The following is a 16,488-nucleotide window of genomic DNA, read 5'->3' as shown; positions in this document are numbered from 1 at the left end:
CATTTAAATTTATTTTTTATTTTGAATATCACTGGAGTTGTCTGGATGGAAATTGAAATCCTTTTGACAGCCTAAACTTTGTAATATCCTATAATTATATGCATTTCAAATTTTACATTATATAGTTTAAAAAGCAATTAAAAAAAATAATAATACACATATATGATTTTTTTTATAATTAAATATTATTTAAACCTTAACCCTTTATTTTATGAATAACAAAATGTAACAAAATAATGAGTATAACAATACAAACAAGATTGTGTTCTGCATAGACAGTAGTACCTCTATGGATTGGATGCCTAGAGGGTCTAAGTTCTCCATATTGCAGACAGTGCCACAGTTATCAGCAACATCTCTAACCACCTCATACTCCATTTCCTTCCAGCCCAGAAGGGTCTTTTCCACCAGGATCTGGCTGCTCATGGCCAGAGCGTGTAGCACAACAGAGCGAGAGTGAACAGACTTAACCCACTTTCATCAGGCCAAACCATCTCAAAAGCAGCCATATCAAGAGGAATCAAATTGTCTTTGATCTTCTAGAGATCAAAGACTGTGCTATGACCACATACCATAACTTTCTGAACACAACTTCATACCCAGTGAAAAAAAGCTATTGAGTCTCTAAAATTCGGGTACATATATTTCAAACATTAAACAACCTTTAATAAAAATCTATCTGTACAGAAAAATTCAGTGTTTTAAATTCATAGCGTCAGAATTAATGAGATGAATCAACATCATGTTATGTCATGTTTTACAGTGCTTACCTTGCGAGCAGTGTCCTTTAGCTTCTCTCCATTAGCACACAGGCCTGATCCAGGGCCACCCAGGGCATAAGCTGATCTCAACATGACCAAGGGTAGCCAATCTGATGCCAATCCTTCAAGGCATCTGCCACCTTCCAGACAAAGATGATCATCAGTAAATAATAACGAACAAATATCTATTATAAAGTGTCCAAACGTAGCATCTACAATGAAGTTTTGGAATCTTTGAGCAGTGCCAGAATTTGCAAATGTTCAACTCACCGTTCTAACAGTGATACTGGGAGAAATCTTTTCGTTGATCTCCATTAGTTTATCTGAAAAGAGCTGCCGGTCCTCAGTGGCCATAATAGACTCCACAGGTGTGCCCAAAACTTGTACTCCATACTTCCAAAGCTCCACCATCATCAATCAAGCCTTTCAGTGTTGGTGACTTTGGTAAAGTTTGATGTTGAATGCTGCTCAGCACAGTTGAGAGCCGTCTATCGTCCCATGGTGAGCAGGATGTCATTGGGTCGCTCTACTTTGATCACTTCCATCACAAACTCAGGAGTGATGGGCAGGAAGTACACAGAGACTGCCTGCTTGGTTCCAACTTCGTTAGTCTGTACCGAGGCAATGTTGGGGTCAATCAGCACCATTTTTACGTTTATATATATATATATATATATATATATATATATTAGAGGTGGGCATAGATTAATTTTTTTAATCTAGATTAATCTCACTGTGATCTTGAAATTAATCTAGATTAAAATGGCTCATTCGAATTTTGCCGGAGGCATTCAGAATATATGTTACCCAAATAAAATGGACAAACAGTAAGTCTTTGAGAAGGGGTTTATCAAGCTAGGTGGTGCATTAGAAAAGGGGCTCATCTCCTGTTTCCAGAATGCATCACAAAGTCCTTGAAAAAGCTGTAAACTAATTCCACATTGCACGTGGCAAACAATCTTACACCTGTTTCGCACCACTGTTTAAGTTTTTTTCAAGTTTGTAGGTGTCAAGGTACAGAAACCAAATAATTAAATGTAAAATAGCACTGGATAGACTTCAATGTAAAAATGAAATATACAATCAAACCTACATTTATTCAGACACCTTCAACATTTCTCACATTAGTACAGTTTTGCTATATATATCAAAAATTATGATTTTCATTTTCATTTTCTTGGATTAACATTACAGCAGCCAGTAGCTAAATTAGGCGCGTCCATTTAAGAGAGGATGAACGCATCCAATATAATACACATCCCATTTTTTTCCTCAACTGTTTACTTTCACCTAAGAAATAACTGACAGTTTTTTCGAGCATAATTTCCAAGGTGGATATTTTGACATATTTGGTATGTATTTGTCGGCACAAGAGCAAAAATAATCAAATTCGATGTTCAAATGTTTTGAGACGCCTTTCTCTGTGTAAGCCCTGAACACCAGAACACCGCGGTGCTGAATTGGGCTCTTTCACATCTTTTTGTTTGTTCAAACTGCGATTTGTATTTGTTCGTTCAGGAGCAGGAGGGACTTTGAGGATAACTTCGCAGAAGAGAGCTCGGTTCAGTGTCGCTGTCCGTGATACACGGCTCTCTCTCTCTCGTGCGCACCTAACACGGCACGCGCTACTCTGTTCAGCTTTTCCGCGTCTTGTTTTTGGATGCTTTAATGTTTAAATCGACATGCGGTAAGGCTTAAAAACATGTGAAAAAGATAAGCTTTCGTGACGATGCGCAGCAGTGGCCCGTCAACTGTCCTGAGCATCAATTTAGGCTGGCCTCAGCCAGTCGGTTATATAAAATATCAAGGTGAAAGTCATCATAGCTTGCTTAGTATAGACCCAGCTCCCAACCCAACTTTGAGAATAGATTAACGGCGATATTTTTTTTTTTCGCCCGATAAGAGTCTCGCATTAACGCAGCACGATAACGTAGTTATAAAAATTAAAGCTAAATCTAATAAAAATGACAAAAGCACAAAAAATTACTAAAACTTAAAATGAAACCTGAAAAACATATTCAATTCAAGCTTTATTATCATTCTGCAAAATGTGGGGACATACAGTGAAACCAGGTGTCGTGCCTCACAGGACCTGTGCTACATAAATAGCAGACATACTGTATAACAATGGACTGTAAATATACTATATATAAATAATTACCTATACATTAACTGGAGAGTACTAACTGTACAAATGCTTCACATAAATACTTTATACGTGCAAAGGGAAAGTCAAGCAGCTGACTGGGTAACCGTGCAAGATGATTTGTAGTGTGTGAGCATGTAAACATACATACAATATGTTATTGAGTCTTTTGCGGGATTATGTACACAACAGTGTGTGAAAAATAAAAATAAAGAAAAGATGTAAATATTACTATAGTAGCTATAGTATTATAAAAATACTAATAAAATATCACTGAAAAAAAGACCAAAAAACTTATTTTATTTTTAAATTTACTTTAATCAAAATATGGCATTGTGTGCATGTTACTAACAGCCCTTAAGAGCTCCCCGCTTTTGTATTTTGGATGCTTATGTGCTAGTGTCACAACTCGCTTAAAGGGTTAGTTCACCCAGATAGCAAATTTATGTAATTAATAACTCACCCTTATGTTGTTTCAAACCCGTAAAACCTCCGTTTATCTTTGGAACACAGTTTAAGATATTTTAGATTTAGTCCGAGAGCTCTCAGTCCCTCCATTGAAGCTGTGTGTACGGTATACTGTCCATGTCCAGAAAGGTAAGAAAAACATCATTAAGTAGTCCATGTGACATCAGAGGGTCGTTTAGAATTTTTTGAAGCATCGAAAATACATTTTGGTCCAAAAATAGCAAAAACAACGACTTTATTCAGCATCGTCTTCTCTTCCGTGTCTGTGTGAGAGAGAGTTCAAATCAAAGCAGCTGGATATCCGGTTCGCGAACGAATCATTCAGTTCACCAAATTGAACTGAATCGTTTTAAACGAGAGCTCTCGGACTAAATCTAAAATATCTTAAACTGTGTTCCGAAGATAAACTGAGGTTTTACGGGTTTGAAACAAGATGAGGGTAAGTTATTAATTACATAAATTTGCTATATGGGTGAACTAACCCTTTAACTAGCTTTACCAGCAAGACTTTAGTTAATCAGCTTCACCACAAAAGCATTTTTTTGCTGGTGAACAATGCATCTAAGGATATAACATCAGCAACAAACTAGGATAAACTAGCTTACAATAGACCATTGTGAATATGCTGGCTTAAGCTTGTTTCATCAGCAAGATGTGCTCAAAAAGAGTCAATTTGCTGCTGATGGCTATATATATATATATATATATATACATATACATACATATATACATATATATATATACATACATATACATATATATATATATATATATATATATATATATATATATATATATATATATATATATATATATATAAAACTAATGCATTTAAAAGAGGCACAACCAGCAAAGTTTAACAAAACTTCTCACCTTCATAGCTTTGACAGCTTGGGATCCGGAGTAGTCAAACTCTCCCGCCTGACGATGGACATGCCTCCAGAACCCAGCACCAGCGCTTTAGACACCTGGGTAAAAAAAAGACAGCAAACAAGTATCTATCTGTAACTGTACTCAACAGATGGCTTCCAACTTATGTAGTTTGTCTCCCCCATCTGGATTCTCTGAGGAACAACAGGTTTCTTTGGCATCACAGATGCGATGCTCCCCTCCTTTCTCTTCCTTATCAGAGAGATGAAAGCATCAAACAGGAACTATAAAAGATAATTGAAGAAAGTGCTCAAGTACGCTGGCTGGTTTTTAATTAAATAATCAGCGGCCTTCTGTTTAGGGCAGCCATATTTGAATCTCTACAGAGGGTTCAACACAACATGATCAAGAGAGAACATTCAGCCATGAAAAATAAAAAGATCAGACTCTTCACAATCCTTTGACAGTGCTGCAGGACCTCTGTGTCTGTGGGTTTTCCCTTGGCCTCGGGGTGGAACTGTGCTGTGAACACTGGCTTGGTACGATGCATAATGCCCTGAAAGAGAAGAGAGAAAACAATGTTAGACTTTAACCCAGATTCCACTAAAAACAAAACAAAGATTTTAACAAATATAAATCTTTTCTAAACAGCCTAAGAGTTAATTCGCAATAATGAAATATGCCATCATATGTTTTGTTTGTTTTGTTTTTTAGCGCGAGTTTACCTGGTTACTCTCATTATATAGACAAGCCAATCCAAAGATTTACATTTTTACCTCTATTCCATGTAAAAAGAGAAAGTCATACAGGTTTAGAATGACATAAGCGCAGTTAACTTATGAAATATGAAATCCAGAATATGTTTCCATCATTTGCATTGATAAAGAGAGGACTTCAGCCTGGAAGAAGGGGTTCCCTGTCTGTGCCATACCCATGATTCTGAGCTGTGATGAAGGTTTGGCCCATCATCACATTCACAACCGGCTGGTTTTGGCCTCTGTACAAAATGAGAATACATTTTTTAATTAGTCTAAGGAATTAGGAATTATTATATAAGGAATTATATTTAAAGGCAACAAATGTGGGGATTCATGAAGTACAACATCAAGCGAAGTCTGCCAGATTTCCAGGATTTCTGACTGTCAACTTTTCTATCACTCCACTAACCAATTAACTCAAAGTTAACACACCTTCACACTGAGCAATCTTGTCTATGCTCTCCACCCACATAGCAAATGTCTTATGGCCCAGATCCGGGCCACACAATCACTTTTCCCTCGGCCCAGGTACTGCAAAGGATGACAGACCTGGAGTGGCCCAGAACTGGATTAAAGACTCGGGCCACAACTGGCCCGAATCTCAACCAGTTAATCAGCCTTAGCTGGCCCTGAACTGGGCCAAAACAGGTTTTATTATTGGTACCAATTCTCAGCCTTAAGTAAACCAGAATCCCCAAATCTGAGCCACACCTGAGCCTTATATAGCCCGGACCCAACCCAGATAGCAAGCAGTGTCGGTCCAGATCCTGGGCCAACACAATATTGCTGTCTGGGAATTATAATATTTCATATTATAACCTTGTATATTGCAATTATTCATTTTGTGACATGCTTTGATGTAGACACAAACTATGCCAATAAAGTTCATTAAACTGAATAGAAACTGAATAGAAAATCAGACTTAAAACCCACACATCACGTAACTGTGCAATAAAAAAACGTATGGCATTGGTTTTTCTATTTATTTTTATAAAGTACATATCAACCAATAAAGAGTGAGTGTAAAAAGTATACAGAGAAACGTAACAGATAGGCACATGTAACTTAATCATAAGAATGTATTATAGATGTGTCAAAGAGCAGTAACCTACCACAGTAATCCAAACGACGATGCATTGCAGTTGCAGTCCACTCTGGCAGAATATAATAGTAGTGCGAGGAGCAGGGCATAATTTAAGTTGTTAAACGCTGAAAATACTATGTCGATCCACTCCCTCAGAAACTCGCGCGTTTCTCATTCAAAATACGCATCACCGGAAACACGGCATGTCGCAATCTCTGACAAAACCGGCGAGAGCGTTTGAAATCGCTGCCGTAAAACTTGTGGTAAAACTTCTTCTTCTTCTTTTTTAACGGCGGTTGGCATCCAGCTTAATGTGTTGTAAAACTTCAAACTTCGGCACATTTTTAAATAGTTATTACAGCTACAGAGGAAGGAGATACATATCGCCAATGAATGCGGTTTGAATTTGGATATGTGTCACATGGATATAGGATTTAAATAAAAAATAAAATACTTTCATGAACATTTTATTTAATGCTTGTGCATGACATCATACTAATAAAAATTATGTGCCCCCACTCTCTATTATAGATCGGTGTGTAGTAAACCAAATAAATATTACATGATAACGGTTAAATACTCTCTCCCTTTCTCTTTCTTTTCATGTAAGGATTCTAAGATTATTTGTACCAAGAATAATAATATAACATTTTATAAAATTATATTAATTGATCATTTTTAAATGATAATGTTTCATTCTGTTTTGACTTGCCATTTCAAAGACTACATTTTAACAATACTTAATTTCATTAAAATCTATGTGATCATTTAACCATTATAATGCAATGTTGTATTTATCTTGTTTATCATGGGTCACATAATATGCCGCCAGATCTTAGCCTGATTTGGGCCACATATCACCTGACTGATCGGATCCCCGCCGTGCCGTCATTGCCACCATAGACAGTAAAAGACATGGCTCAGCTCTGGCTGAAAGGGTACATGGCATTGCCAACAGGAGGCCAGCAGTGCCACCTTGAGGCCACATGTGGGCCAAGTCCGTTTGCAATGTGGGCAGTTATGTCATCCAAGCCTCTGTGATTTCGCAGCTTCAAAGACCGTTAAGATTTTTGACACATTCTGTCCAGAGGTGTTCTTTTCTCCTTTATGATATACACTATTATCAAACTACTTTGATGGGGTTTTATCAATATTTCCACGCACACAGCGTGCTCTGTTGACCTGTTGCCGCTGTGTGTAAAGTTGTAAATCGGCTCTGGAGCGAACATCTCTGTGAGAGATGTTCATTCTCTCATCGCTTACTCAACACTCTGTGCTCTGGTTGGTAAATTTGATTTCGAGGGCTTAAGACGATGCACAATGATTGTTGAACAGCTGCTGCCATAATCAGCGTTAAAATATAAATAAATACTGTAATATTGTGTATTGTGGTAACTGCATGGCATCATGAATGCACATTATAATATATTTATAATAAGTTTCTTTGAAAATAACATCTATTTAACTTAAAATATCCCCAAAAATTGTTATAGAAAAGATTAATAAATCATAAAATATAATGAAATTCTGTCTAGTAGTGAGATTTCATTTGCACTCTAACAATGTTGGGTCGTCATGGGGGGGGGGGTCACGTCATACCGCATTACTGGGATCTTTCATTTATGCAATTTTAAGATAATCCATCAATACAATAGGTTGTATTTTTACACAGACATCTGATCAGATTGCAGTGCTCCCCAACCATGCATTCACATTTGCAACTCAGATTAACAGTTTATTACAGTGAGCAAATCCCTGCTCTTTTCCTTTCCTTATGACAATAGTGGGCACCTCTATCAGGGGATTAATACTGGTGCAGGACTTTTGCTGAGCATGCTGGTAGGGCTCAGTGCCAAGGCCGCCACTCTGGTGGATTCAGCAGTCTGTCAGAAACTACACATAATGTGCAGCACCATTCAGCAAGGATACAGAGCTCAGACAAAAACTACATAATTTCTGTGTGACTTAAATAACCCCGAGCTAACATCTCGAGGCCATAGGTCAAATCTGTGGCAGGTTGTGCCCAGTGACAACTTGACCACAAATTAGACCATGGTATGTGTGTGTAGTGCACTGCATAATAAAATCCACTGATCCTACTAACAGTTATGTGTTACACTAATTAAATAATTAATGTACATTTTAAACTCTTTCAAATCAGCCTACTTTCTATTTTTGTGGTTTTTCTGTTCACTTACTCATGTCCAAATCAACTCTTAACTAAGGGAGTTATTGTAACATTTCTAGGTACAATCACAATTTGTTTTGGCTCTGGCTTCATGCCACACCACAAGTTAACTGAATAATACCCTTTCAAGTCAGAAAAGATAATACTGTAATTTGTGTATTAGTTTAGTTATGGTTAAGTTTGTATATTTGTGTAATTATCGTGGACATTATTTAGAGCTATGTAGGCCTATTTCATTATGGAATGCTGTTTTGTAACACTATCCTATATGTGTGTGTGTGTGTGTGTGTGTGTACTAAAATAACACTGGTCAATGAAGAAATATGCTATCGTGTAGTTACGGCCTCTACCAGCAGAGGTTTACTGTAGAAAATAACCAGCCAAACCATGAACCATCGTTTTATACAGTCCACTCCACTGCCCTCTAGTCGTCATCCTGTGAAAACTCACCTTCTGTTGAGATTCCTTGAGACAAATCTGTAAAATGAATACTATGTTATGATTAAAATGAAGTCAGTATTTTAGAGCTGGCATTGTTATAATGAGGAAAAACTTAAAATCAAGAATATGTTATCCACTGAGTTATTATAATGATGTTCACTTAATTTACATATGTAAACATATATTTTGTGTCATAATGTACAGTAGCACAGTGCATAAATTCAGCATTGTGCTTCAGTATCAGGGTGAAATATCTTTAATAGCCATGTGTTATGGGATCAAACCATCATGTTTACATTAACAAATTCTCCTGTAATATGATCCTTGTGTCTACAGTACAAAAGAAAATGAATGGAAAAAGCATTCCGGTCTTAACAGCCTCTGATTCTTCTGTGCTCCTTTTCTATTCTAAGAGCCTGTTGGCATAATAAGACGGAAAATTGCTAAGTGATTAGTAAGTATGGTGGTGCTTTAGAAATGCATAGCTTTCTATAACAGCTCAGCTCTGCATCCTTACACTCTAGTGGCATCTTAAACACAGTGAGTTTCTCCTTCTGGATTTTGGTGGGGATCCCATTTGCTGTTTTCAAAGATCCACAGCCATATACAAGGGTCCGAAAATAACCAAGGCCATGTTGGTCTCTGTCTAAATGCTTATAAGGCATGTCTCCCCTCCTTTGATAACAACAGAATAAAATAAAAGACAAATGTTTAATACCAAGCAACAACTTAATTAATATGAACAATAAAATAATGAATGTATTCAAAATTAATATAGCCATTTAAGAAGATTCCATTTCAGAAACTAAATAATAAATACATAAATAGTTTGTATTCATTTCTTATTTAGTTGTTTAGATTTATGAGTGAGATTTTGGGCCTCACATTGTAATAAGTGTTTTTTATTTCCATTTTCCATTTTTTTTTTCAAATTTTTGTTTTCTTTCATTATGCTAAAGAGTTTATCCACATCTCATAACCAATGCAGAACTTTCTAGCAGCCTCAAGGATATGCAAATGATTACTTTGTATTTCATTCTATCTCAACACTTGAACCAGGAGTGATGGGCAGGCCTTTTTAATGACGTGTGTTTGTGACTTCAGCCATTCCAGGGAACTATAATAGATATTCTTTTACAGCAAGGGCTGCTTGGAGACCCTAACTGGAAGTTACAGCCACTTTCCAAGGCTGTGTGCTGCTTTGTTTAGCTTTACCCTTTATAATCTGTCTGTTATGGCTTTAAGGGCATAGGCAGGTGACGCTGAATCAAACCCCTTAAGGAGTTGTGCCACCCCCCTCCCCCCCCAGAAAGATGCCAAGAAAACTCTGCACCTCTTCAGGAAGGGCTATAAATAAGGCCCATCTGTCCAGGGGCTAAGTTACAATCCCATTCCTTATGGAATTAGTATGAAGTCCAAGAGGGTGAGTGGCACTGTTAGTTATGGGGGCTCACATCAGAACCACTGAGGTCTGAACTATGCAGAATCTGTGACCTCTAAGTCAGAATGCTTTTATTGCTCTGCCTTAAGGTTATCTGAAAATAGCGCCACTCACTTCCTGCTCTATTCTTAAGACAGCAGCACCACGTTTGCTCACCAGAATGCAGTTTGTGCTTCAATATCTCTTATTCTAATTCTTAAGTCATAAACTAAGATAAATATGTTTTCACACTATTTTTTATACAGTATGTAGGATTTGAGAAATTGTCCACATATGCATACTTGTATATATCAGCGCTATATCAAAAATATCTAGTTATACACTGTGAAGGACAAAAGCGCTTTTCAGGGGAAAGTTAAAGGCCCACGCTCAGCTGTAGTTAACTTTAAGTTGTCAGAGGATTTTTTTATAATTTTGTGTCACTTTGAGTCACACTCAACATGACATCATGAGAATATTAGACTTTTACCTGATCTAGACAGGAAGTGACAGCTTTATCTCTGAACCAATTACCTACAGTATATAAAGTCAGCTGATACTGTAGACCATTACTCATTTAGACACAGAATAACAAAATAGGAAGACTGACACACAAGATAACATGCAATCAGAATGCACAGGTCTTTTTACAGATGCTACATGACTTTTTATTTACATATTTATTATTTAAAATTATTTACATATAGTATTTAAACATTACACATAAATTATATTACACACTCTCTCTGAAATATGTGAGAAGGTACTGTAATTTATGAGGCTTTGTCAAGGAGAGAAGAGGCCTGTGGGAAGAAGCATATTTGTAAAAAATCTCTCAGGTTCCCTGAGAATAGGGAATGAGACGCTGCATCCTCTAGAGGGCGCAATGGGAATGCTGTTAGCGAGCGTGGCCGGTGTCTGAAGCGTGAATTAAAAAATGTCAATGAACTTGACATTGAGAGACGAACAGGGGCGCTGCACAAGATCCCGGGCCCTATGCATAGGCAGTCCTAATGCCACCCCCCACCCCCCCTTGAAAATATATATTCCAGACTTTTCAAGGGCCTCTCTTCTTTTGGGGACCTGGTAATCAGTACTGGTTTTACCCCCAGTCCGACGCACCTGGAGACAAAGCCTATGATGTAAGCAAATGAGCAACTGCAGATATAAAAGGGCACCTGTAGAACACATCATCCTCTTTTTTGTCTGTGGAGATACAGGCATGATATTGAAGCATGGCACAGGGATGCAGCGTGCCGTACCCTATTCTCTGGGAACCATGGTTACATTCGTAACCTGAGATGTTCCCTTTCGAAAGGGAACTCCACGCTGTGTCCTCTAGAGGGTGCTATGGGAACGGTATACCAACACCGCCATGCTGAAGGACAAGCCCAGGTAACTGTTTCCCCAAGTCAAGACTTAAGGAACAGCATCCCTGCTAGTGAAACTGCTAGGCTTTATAGACTAACTCACCCGCCAGAGTCTGGAGCTCTAAGAGTGGAGGTCTCAGCATAATGACTCTCTAAACCAAGAGGAGGCCTAGCTAAACTCAACGCCAGAGGTAGGTAGTGAGGCTCAAATAAAAAGAGCCTACTACTCACATTACTGCCTAAGCGGAGCTCTGGGGAGTGGAGGTTTCGGCAACATGACTCTCTAAACCAAGAGGAAACCTACCTGCTCAACCCTGGCATGGGGAGCTCTTAAGAGAGAAGGTCTCAGCATAATGACTCTCTAAACTGAGAGGAGACCTGGCTCTACTCAGCGCCACAGGCAGTTAGCGAGGCTCAAAGAAAGAGCCAACAAACTCATATCACTGCCCATGACGGAGCTCTGAAGAGCAGATGCTTCAGCAGGAAGACTCTCTTAATAAAGGGGAAGACTAGCACTCAACCCTATTAGAGAAACTCTTAAGATTGGAGGCATGACGACTCTCTAGAATGAGAGGAGACCTGACTACACTCAGCGCTAAAGACAGTTAGGGAGTCTAACAAAAAGAAGAGGAGCCTACCTACCAATAGTACTGTCCAAGCGGAGCTATGAAGAGCAGAGGCTTCAGAATGACTCTCTTGAATGAGAGGAAGCCTAGCACTCAACCCTATTAGAGAAACTATTAAGAGTGGAGGCCTCAGCATAACGACTCTCTAAAGCGAGAGGAGACCTAGCCACACTCAGTGTCAAAGGCAGTTAGTGAGGCTCAATTAGAAGAGCCTACTACTGCCTAGGCAGAGTTCTGGGGAGTGGAGACTCCAACAGGATGACCCTCTAAAATGAGAGGAAACCTATCACCACTCAACCCTGGTAGGGGAGCTCTTAAAAGTCGAGGTCTCAGTATAATGACTCTCTAAAGCGAGAGGAGACCTGACAACATATAACGATAAAGGAGCAACGCTGCATAAAAAATGAGCCTGCATACCAAACTGTGTAAGCGGAGCTCTGGAGAGTTTCAGCAAAATGACTCTAGTAATGAGAGAAAACCACAACACCCTCACGGAACAAAGTCTACTTCTATCTTATCTAGTGTTCCTGTAGCTCAACTGGTAGAGCACTGCACTGCACTAGCAAGCAAGCAAGCACAAGGTTGGAGGTTCGATTCCCCGGGAACACATGATATGTAAAAATTGATAGCCTGAATGCACTGTAAGTCGCTTTGGATAAAAGTGTCTGCTAAATGCATACATTTTATTTAATTTTTTAATTTATAATGAAAGCTGGTTCCTGACCTTCAGACTGGATTCTCATCATTGGTCAAGCCTCAGGGTCCCTTCTCTAAGCCCTTCTGCCCTGGCCTTATGTAGACTGGAACTGTCCCTTTAGCTCCTTCCTTCTATTTCTGCACTCACCTCTTCTCTGCAACCAGCTCCTCCTAGGAGGAGGACCACGAGTAGCCACACTAGCCACCTGGCCCTGTCTCTGACCCACAGACCAGGATGGGCAAGGTTCCTCCTCATGCTTGGGTGCACTATGCCTCCCTGAATTTACCGACCACCATCTCAATGCATGTGAGAGGGCGAAACCGTTGTATCAAGAAGAAAACATTTTTCTTTCTCCCCCCGATGTGCACCAGGTTCACCCACTGGTTCCTCTCTGTTGGCCCATATTACCACCATTGATCTACCAATAGCAGCAGCTGTCTGCTTGGTGGCCCTGAGGGCCAGGTCTATGATGCGGCACAACTCCACTACCGCCTCAGGGGAGAGCCCCTGACCCTGGTCTAGGTCCTTCAGCAAATCAGCCTGGTACGCCTGCAGTACAGACATTGTATGCAAGGCAGCACCCGCAGGACCCAAGCCATGGGGGGGTAACTGATTGTCCCAATTCCCTTGAAAAAAGGGACAAATGAGATCGGAGCTTCCTCAATGAGAAATGCTCAAAACAAACGCACTCTGTTCCCTCGAGAGCAGAGCGCGCATGCTCCTCATCCCAAATACATAACACAAAGTTTGTGTGTGTCATCTGGTGTCAAATTGCGCAGACACTGATCTGCACACTTCTTAAAACATCTAAGATTAGACATTTTCTCTTCTTACCACTCACACCCTGAAGACAAAAAAGAGGATGATGTGTTCTACAGGTGCCCTTTTATTTCCGCAGTCGCTCATTTGCTTACATCATAGGCTTCTGCCTGCCAATGTCAAGTTCATTGTCATTTTTTCGTTCATGCTTCAGACATAGGCCATGCTGACAGGGTTCCCATAGCACTCTCTAGAGGATGCAATGTGGAGTTCCCTTTCGAAAGGGAACTACTAGAGGAGCTGTTCTTGAAAACACTGACCCATATCTGTGTCTCTTAATGTAATAAGACACCCATGACTAATGCCTCAAATAGTTTTCAATATATTTAGACACAGGAAAGACACTCTGTACTAATCAGTTTCACTTTTTGTGTTTTTTTTAGCCATGGATACGATTTGAACTTAAGTTAGGATCAAAAATGACAAGTGATAAGTTTAACCAAAAATCTTACAAACTAATAAAGCAGCATGTTATTTAGCAGCTAGAAGACGTGTGCTGTTAAAGAAAAACATGATGATTTCCTCAGCCAAACATGGAGAAGTGTTTCACCGTAGACCTTTTCACCTTGGAGTGTCTCCTCCCTCACGGTTGGCACGTCTTCTCTGTTGCGTTCTTGAAAAGATAATCATTTCAACATGACACCCTGCAGGGTTTTAACTGTATGATGGGCGTAAGGACGCTTACCTCATTAGTATAGCTTGTGTAGTCTGAGGAGAGTCAGATGAAGATGTTTTTATATATGAGTTGGAGTAGCATGTTTATGATGATGCAGAAGTTTTATATTGATACTCCACTGATGTTTGGAAAGCTCCATCTCGGGTTGCTGTGGAAAACAGGATATTCTTGTGCAGATCACATGTTACACCTTCACCAAAAATAAAAATGGCTTTCCTGATAGATTTGAACATCCTTAAAGTGATAGTCGACCCAAAAATTTAAAAATCAACCCAGGTAAATCATACAAGTTGGGAATGAAGGCCAAAAATCTCTGTTACGCCAAACCTTACGCATACTAGAAAAGTTATTTTAGGACATGTTTCGTCGTCCATCATATTTAATAGTCATTAAATGGCTCCCCACCAACAAAACAACCATACCAAATAACCAAGTAGGCTAAAAGTAAATTAGCTGCTAAAATCATTAAGAGCTGAGGGGGTTGTTACTTCTGGTGGGCAGGTGGATGGGACGGGAGGGGGCAGGTTTTTAGAGAAGGTGCTTCTAGATGGCAGGGGTGAGCCCTGATGACAGCTGGGGGGCTACAACTGAAAGGGGGTCAGAGAAAGCAGGTCCAAGGGGAAAGCAGGGGGTCAAGAAGGGTGAATGAATATCTCCAGTCTCTCTTACTGGCCCACCTCTGGGGGTGTGGAAAGGGCCTACAACACATATTTAGATGGGAGAGAAAAGAGAAAACAAACTCTGTGCGGGGTAATGGGGGGTAACGGGCATCAGCAGCTGAGGTCTCCTCAAGACTTCAAGACTCCATTAACTCCCTTTCCCAAGAGTCCAGGCTGAGATGAAGAAAGACGTTTTATCACTCATTGTCACTATCAGATTTCATTCACTTCACAGTTTGATTTCTCAAACTGTCTGCACTTTGCTCATGCACTTCCACGATCACCACATTCTTTGACAAACATCTCTCTCTCTCTGCTCAGATAACCCAAAACTGAGAAAACCCCTGGCCTTTGAGCATGTAGTCATGGATAAGTCGGATGAAACATAGTTTGCATTCAGTAATTAATACATCTTAAAATAATATATAATAAATTCAGACAACATAGATTGGAATATGTAATCTGGACACCCATACAATGGATTTACATCACCAATTAAAGTTTGATTCTATTTATTCTTGTTTTTACTTTATTCCATCTTTTTTTTATGAAAGTGGAAAATGGAACAAAAAGAAGAGTAGAATATAAAATATCCACAATATAGTAGAACAATGTTATGACAAAAAAATTAAGTAAATGAGAAATATGTATAGCAACCAAAAAATTGAAAGAAATTAAAACTTAAACAATATAGTTTATATCTGTATAATTTATATCTTATATTTTAGCATCAACAAAGAAACCACCTTTCATTCACTCTCATCAAAGTTGTAGTTTTTAGAACATTTATATTAGTCCAGCAATGATGCTTTGCAGAGAACTTCCTTGTTTGGTTTCTGTCATGTCATTTTCACTGGGACGACCAACCATGTGTTCAGCAATGACTGCATCAATTTAAAGACAATATGGGAAAAGGACATTGGGATTGTAATCGGGGACGAAGAGTGGAAAATAATTTTGTCAAATACAGGTAAATTTATAAGAGAAGGGTTCGACATTTTTTTATTTAAATAAAACTTTGATTTAGCAGGAAAAGGCAAAATCAATCATCAAGTTTCAAACAAAACACTATTTCTGAATATGTTATAGAGAATATATTAATATGAAAATACAGCAGGTGATGGAAAAATTTTTCTTTCCAAAAATAAAAATAAAAAGTGTTTGTTTTGTCAAACTTCAGCCAGATGATGACTCTAAAGAAAACTGCTGTAGCGTCTCGCTATTGCTATGGTTACATCCAACGTTACACGGGAACTCAAGAGTCATGTTTACGCGTTTACCCAAAGATAGAATATCCTTAAAGAAAATACCCGGGTTGTTGTCTCGCCCTGAAGTTGAAATGCGGTTTACGACCCTTGGCTGTGCCCGCGCTTCGCCCCCTTCTCCAAATGCGGCGCGCGAGCCCTCCCCTCTGAAACCAACGACCCAATCCGATTGTGCATCAGTCTGACATCAACTCTGAAGTAAACTATACGCGTATATAAACGTCTATACTTACCCTGAGA

General features: G+C 39.1%; 1 long non-coding RNA gene across 2 annotated transcripts; it reads right to left on the bottom strand.

Moving 5' to 3' along the window:
• Positions 1-283: 283 nt before the first annotated feature.
• LOC128020044 (uncharacterized) lies at positions 284-6,239 on the bottom strand. 2 transcript variants are annotated; one of them, XR_008185275.1, is made up of 6 exons: positions 6,116-6,239; positions 5,082-5,242; positions 4,249-4,801; positions 1,032-1,372; positions 771-901; positions 284-418 (listed from the first exon to the last, which is right to left on the bottom strand). It is a non-coding gene; the product is annotated as an uncharacterized LOC128020044 (long non-coding RNA). The 2 variants fall into 2 exon arrangements; XR_008185274.1 differs by having other exon boundaries at positions 5,177-5,242.
• Between the last annotated feature and the right edge of the window lie 10,249 nt (positions 6,240-16,488).

This window comes from Carassius gibelio, chromosome A9, assembly GCF_023724105.1.
Source record: "Carassius gibelio isolate Cgi1373 ecotype wild population from Czech Republic chromosome A9, carGib1.2-hapl.c, whole genome shotgun sequence".
NCBI classification, from domain to species: domain Eukaryota; kingdom Metazoa; phylum Chordata; class Actinopteri; order Cypriniformes; family Cyprinidae; genus Carassius; species Carassius gibelio.
This window is presented reverse-complemented; position numbering and strand designations above follow the sequence as displayed.